This window comes from Colobus angolensis, unplaced genomic scaffold (genome assembly GCF_000951035.1).
Source record: "Colobus angolensis palliatus isolate OR3802 unplaced genomic scaffold, Cang.pa_1.0 Scaffold228, whole genome shotgun sequence".
NCBI lineage: Eukaryota > Metazoa > Chordata > Mammalia > Primates > Cercopithecidae > Colobus > Colobus angolensis.
This window is the reverse complement of record NW_012115466.1, coordinates 709,351-715,378: the sequence shown is the minus strand read 5'-3', so window position 1 is coordinate 715,378 and position 6,028 is coordinate 709,351. Positions and strand designations below refer to the sequence as shown.

Below are 6,028 nucleotides of genomic sequence, written 5' to 3'. Positions count from 1 at the left end.
GAAGATAGATTAAAAATCTGAAGCATCATTATATCTTTTAGCAGGCAAGCTCACAAATGGAGTGTTTGCAAATGAAATTTACTGATTGAAATGGGTAAGAAACATTTATAACTTTAGTATCAGAGAATGCTGTGGTATAAAAAGCTAGGCTACCTCTTAGGGAAGTTACATGTTTCAAACCTTGAGCAGGGTCATCCAGCCTCTTCCAAGGCCACATGGTGGCTGATGCAGAAGGGACAGGTCATTTCCAGCTCACTCACACATTATACCAAGAAGATATTACATTTATTCATCAACTAAAAATAATCAGTAATAACATGTCATTAAAAAATAGCAATGAAACACCAAGCAATAAAGAAAAAGTGATCTTTATGTTCAAAGCATAAGACATGATAAAAGTCATAAATTGCTAAACTTATGTAGTAGCCATTAAAAAAATTATCTGTCACAGCAGAAACCAGTTTTTCACCATGCAAAATGTGACATCATCTCTAAAGGCCCCTGCTATGAGAGGCATTTGCCAGTATTGTGGGTGTATTCTTAAAGGCTAATTAAAAACTTTTGGCCCTTAGATTTCAACACTACAGTTTTGCTACAGCAAAGTGAGATGGGGAAACTTAAGTCTGATGGGCTATGCCAGATGCCAAGGGTCAAAATTCCAGGCTCTCTTATAATCCAATTGACACATACAATATTTATTACAGAGCAGCAGGAGTTCGTTATTTCGTCAATAGGCTGAGAGATTAGATGATTTTTTTTTCAATTGAATAACTGGTCTACAATAATGGAATTCTATATCAGGTGTGGAATAAGCCAGTGGTCTGTTCTTTTATACTTCCAGTTAGTGCAGTAAACAAGGTGCCAGAATGATGGGCTGAACAGGATGGAAAGAGCATGCCTTTTAATGGTTTCCAATAGTAGTTTTGATAGTTACTTGAGATCATAAAGCAAACATTAAAAGGGCTACCTTTGCCAGATTTCGTGTGCTTAGGTGACTAGAATGTATAGCTGTGGCAAAGAAAAAAAAAATTAAGGCACCTGTAAGGGGGTATCTCTGTTTCTTTCTTCAGAGTAATGTTAACACTTTCTCCATATTTCCTGAATAATTTGCCCTTAAAAAGCTAGGAATGTTGACTCCTACAAATACAATTGGAGTGGATGCTGTGTATAAATTCAGGATGCCCTGGTACCTTCAGACTCTCCCAAAAAGCAGGGGAGATACTAAAAATATTTAACAGCTAGTAAGATACAAAATGACCAATAGAATTGAATCCTGGCCAGGATGCTTTACCTGCAGGCAGAATGTAAGCCCTGCCAGGCCTTCTGTTGAGACATCTTGGGATTTGGCGGTCTTCATCTTTGAACCCACTGATGTTGGGAGAATGTTCAGATGACTCTGAATCTGGGAATTGCCCCAGATTTGCATGTTCATTTCCTGCATATTTTTGTGTTATGGGTTAAAAAAGCATGAATGGCGTGGCATGTTAGTAAGAACTCTGGATGAAATGGCCAAAAAATTTGCATTCATGTCCCAACTCTGCTACTTGCCAACTGCATGACTGTGGATAGTACACATGCTCTCCCACTTAACTATAGAATGAAGGAATTGGATGAAAATTCTCTTTTGCTCCATGGTTCATTTCAGCTTCACACTTATGCCTGCTCGGAGATAATTAATAAAACATCCTAGCTTTCTGAATTGTGAAAGTGCATGCTCTCCTGCCAGTGGAAATTTCTGATTATTGCACAGTGTCACCCCAGAGATGGACTTGCTTTACCTTCATGAGATCCATATTTCTGCTGGGTGTCATGAGATCCATATTTCTGCTGGGTGAGTACTATTAGTTAAAAAATTTGTCAGGTGTTCAGTGTTCTCTTCTATCTTACAATCTTCCATATCACGTCCCATGAAATTGGCATAGTTTCTTAAGTGGGAAACATTAAATGTCTAGGCTTTAGACCATGCCTCTGAAGGAGAAATGCCACATGGGCAGAAAGTTTTGAAGCAAGTGTACTGGAGTGAATTGTTGATCTCCTTCCTGTACTGCCAATCTTATTATGCACATTTTGGAAGAGGAATCAGTTGACTAATTATGTCACTTTTCTTGTGTTTCTTAAAAGTCATTGAGTACAAAAGAACTGGCCTGGATCTATCCATTACTCTAAGCAGTGGTAAGCAAAGACTTCTATCTACATCTACTTATAGTCTCTGCCCAGTTGCCCTGATGGCCAGCCCTGCTCCAACCCTGCTCCACCAACCCTGCTCCTTCTTGCCACTACTTTTTACTGAGGGTTAAAAATGTCCATTGCCTGACAATTGTAGTGAGGAAGAAAAACTGTTCCTGCCTTCATCACATGTGGGTAGGTGGACAGGGGTTTGCTTGCCAAGTCCAAATCTTTGTGTGGGGTAAATTACTTCTTACACTGATCGTAAAATAAGCATCTGACATTTCCTGCAAATGCTCTATTTCTTAATACAGAGTTAACCTGCCAAAAACATTGTGTTTATAACCTAAATATTTGGATCATAAGCCAAAAGGGTGGGGGAGTCTGTCTTCCTCCATATTTTGCACAGTGATGTGTCCAAAAATGTTAATTATGATAATAATAAATAATCAAAAAAGAATATGTTGGGGGGAAAGCGTGAGGAGTCAGGAATGCTAAATTGCATTAGTTATGAGAATTATTTACAGGAGAAAAATGAAAAGATGCCTTTGGATTGCCCATCCCACTGCAGACTAGGAAGTTTTTGTACCCACAAGACATGCTTCATTCTGGGACGGGTGAAAGTGTTGTAAAGACTGATGCCAGGGTATTGGCTGGAACACCACTCACAAGGTGTTAAGCTTCCTGAGGGTCTAGTGGGGATTATGTTTTGTCTGGGAACAGGTTGAAAACCCAGAGCACTGTCTCTGGAGTCAGACAGACTTGGGTTTGGGTCAAGATTCTAACAGTTCTAAGTGGCCTCTCCTACCCATTTCCTCATCTCTGTTACAGGGTTAGTAAAGGCTTCTGTATCAAAGGGCTCGTATGAGCGTTGAATGAGATTGTATGTGGAAAGTACTTGGCATGATACTTGCATGCAGAGGTATTCAACAAATGTAATGATGGTGGCGAGGATCACTGGAATCTCCCTCCTTTAATTGACAGCTGTGCTGGGCCTTCCCTGATGCTCAGGACCTGGTGCCCGGGGCATGCCTTCTGTTGTACCTTCACTCCTGCAGAGGCATGCCTGCTTCTTTCGTGGACCATATGTCTCTTTTTCTGAGACAGCCTCAGCTTCTAATATTCTGATCCATTGTTTCCATAAATCAGTGAAATAACAGAGAAGTCCAGTATTTGATATATAGTAACTGAATGACTCAGGTCAATAATACAATAAAAACATGTGTCACCAAAAATTGAGTCACAGGCTGAAGAATTTATGCATTAATGAGGACACATGTGTGCATGCTAGCCCATATTCCATACAATTACATGTGTGAATGAATGTGCTATTGTTTTAGCTGTAAAGATGAAGAATGTTATACTTTAAAATCTTGCCACATTAGGGGCAATGCAGAGGCGATGGACTGTAATTGGGGGGAGAAACAGTGACTATTCCTACTATGCACTTGGGAAATTTAAAATAAGTTTGAAATTGTTACAGAGGGTCAGAATTATTTTCCTTAAAATTTTAATTTAATGTTATTTTAACATCAAAACAAATGTAGAATGATTGCTAAAATTTGATTGGATAAGACATTTTGTAAGAATTCACAAAATCAGACCAAATTTAATCTTGAAACTGTGTCTAGACTTTTTATGTGGAAATTATGATTAACATATTGCTAATCAAAATTCCTGAAGCAGAGGTCTTTGTCTATACTGAAGACTTAAAGGAGAGTGAGATGTATTTATCTGAGATGATAGCCACAAAGCCCATGTGACTTGCATTTGATAGAATGATAATGGAGTAGCATTCTTAAGCCTGTGATTAATTGCAACAGGCTTTGGAAAGCTACTTGAAAAACTATGCTTTGTTTATAGTATTTATTTCTTTGATTCAAGAATTGTTCCAATTGCAAAACTCTCCTAGGGCACATGTTCAAATGATTAATATATTATTTATATGGAAAATAACCTAGAATAACAACTAAACTAAAAGCAAATAGTTGCCTTAGTACCAACCTATGGCACAAGAACAACCAGGATAAAAAGAAGATGTGATCCCCTTATTAGCTTTATGTTCATACATGGTGAGTTATCCTCAGAATTTTGTATTATGGTACCCCTCTGGGGGCTGAGATAAAAAGTTCCCTAATGATGGAGACTAACAATCTTTAGTAGCAATGGAAGAGACTGGGCATTTTATACATATATGGTCATGATTTGGAAACTTGTGAGGAAGGCCAAAGTGGATTGGGTGTGGTTTCAGTGTAGCACAATGGAATCTGGTGGCTTAAACCCAGCTGTCCACATTTCACTATCTGAAGAGCAGAAAATGTGTTAACAGAAGCCTGGTGAGTGGAGGAGACTGAAGATGGAGTGAGAGCCTGGACCTCAGCATGAGCATTTGGAGCCATTTGGCAGCATTAGGCTGTGACCGCTTGGAGAACTGAAAGGTAAGATCTTCTGATTAGCTTCTCTTTTTCCGAGTTCATGTTTGCAAAGCACTTTCTAACTATAAAAGTTTCCTATTTAAGTTTTCAAATAGGGAGAATCTGCACTGACCGATGTTTGGTGTATTCATCAACTTGGTTTTAGTTGTCAGTGTAAATTAACTCACCATCTGGGTAGAGGGGAGAATGAAATGACTTACTCTGTGCCAAGGAGAAACAGAGTGAAAAACAGACCTCAGAAGGCTTGAAACTCAGGCCTGCTCTATCACTTTCTCTATCTGTAACTTGCTTTCATTAGCTTGTAGAAGCTTGAGAGATGCACAGACACATCTTGCAACATCTTCTGGCTTCTCGATGTGCAAACGTTTATGTGACTGTGGGAGCCATGTGTGTATGCATGCTGGGACACCCCCATCTCCTCCTCCCTGGCAGTGTCCCTGCTCTCTTTAGATCCTCATGAGCTGACTCGATTCCCATCCATGGATGCTGTGTGCAGAAGTGGGCCACTGGCCCTGGGCTCCACAGCTGGCTTTGAGCTCTGATCTCTGCGTTCATTTCACTCTGTAATCTCAGTCCCAGCAGACCTCTCATCTTGGTGATTGGGTATAGATTCTAGTTTTATTCTTTTAACACTTTTATTTACTGATGAAGGAAATTCCTAATTTATTTTCTGTTGGGAAAAAATATGGACAAACCCTATAAAACCAGAAGATTGGTAACTACTGTCATTTTGAATCCCAGTTGTACAGAGTTTGGAGAATTATTAAATTTTTTCTAGTTAAAAGAGACCTTAGAGGTCTTCTAGGCCAATGAGAACAAAAAGAAATACATTTTATATTGCAAAATGCACACACATCCACCCACCAACACAAACAAATATTCGTGCACATACACACAACTGAAATAATTTTTTTTTTTTTTTTTGAAGATGGAGTCTTGCTCTGTCACCCAGGCTGGAGTGCCATGGCAGGATCTTGGCTCACTGCAAGCTCCGCCTCCCGAGTTCACGCCATTCTCCCACCTCAGCCTCCCGAGTAGCTGGGACTACAGGAGCACACCACCACACCTGGCTAGTTTTGTTTTTGTATTTTTAGTGGAGACGGGGTTTCACCGTGTTAGCCAGGATGGTCTCGATCTCCTGACCTCGTGATCCGCCCGCCTCGGCCTCCCAAAATGCTGGGATTACAGGCATGACATCATTTCTTAGTGATTATTATATGCCAGCATGTTATGTACATTATCTTATTTAATTTTTGGATGAATCTTATGAAGTAGGTAATATTTCACTCATATTACAAATGAAGAAATGAATACGTGTGGCAGGGTCTGGTGGCTCACACCTGTAATCTCAGCACTTTGAGAGGCTGAGGCAGGTGGATCACCTGAGGTCAGGAGTTTGAGATCAGCCTGGCCAACATGGTGAAACC

The 6,028-nt window shown here is 39.8% G+C and overlaps 1 long non-coding RNA gene across 1 annotated transcript in view; it reads left to right on the top strand.

Moving 5' to 3' along the window:
* Positions 1–4,416: 4,416 nt before the first annotated feature.
* Positions 4,417–6,028, top strand: part of LOC105513283 — a 308,187-nt gene continuing 306,575 nt past the window's right edge. The window contains exon 1 of the long non-coding RNA XR_001001981.1: positions 4,417–4,604. This is a non-coding gene — a long non-coding RNA (uncharacterized LOC105513283). The remainder of the gene's footprint in view (positions 4,605–6,028) is intronic.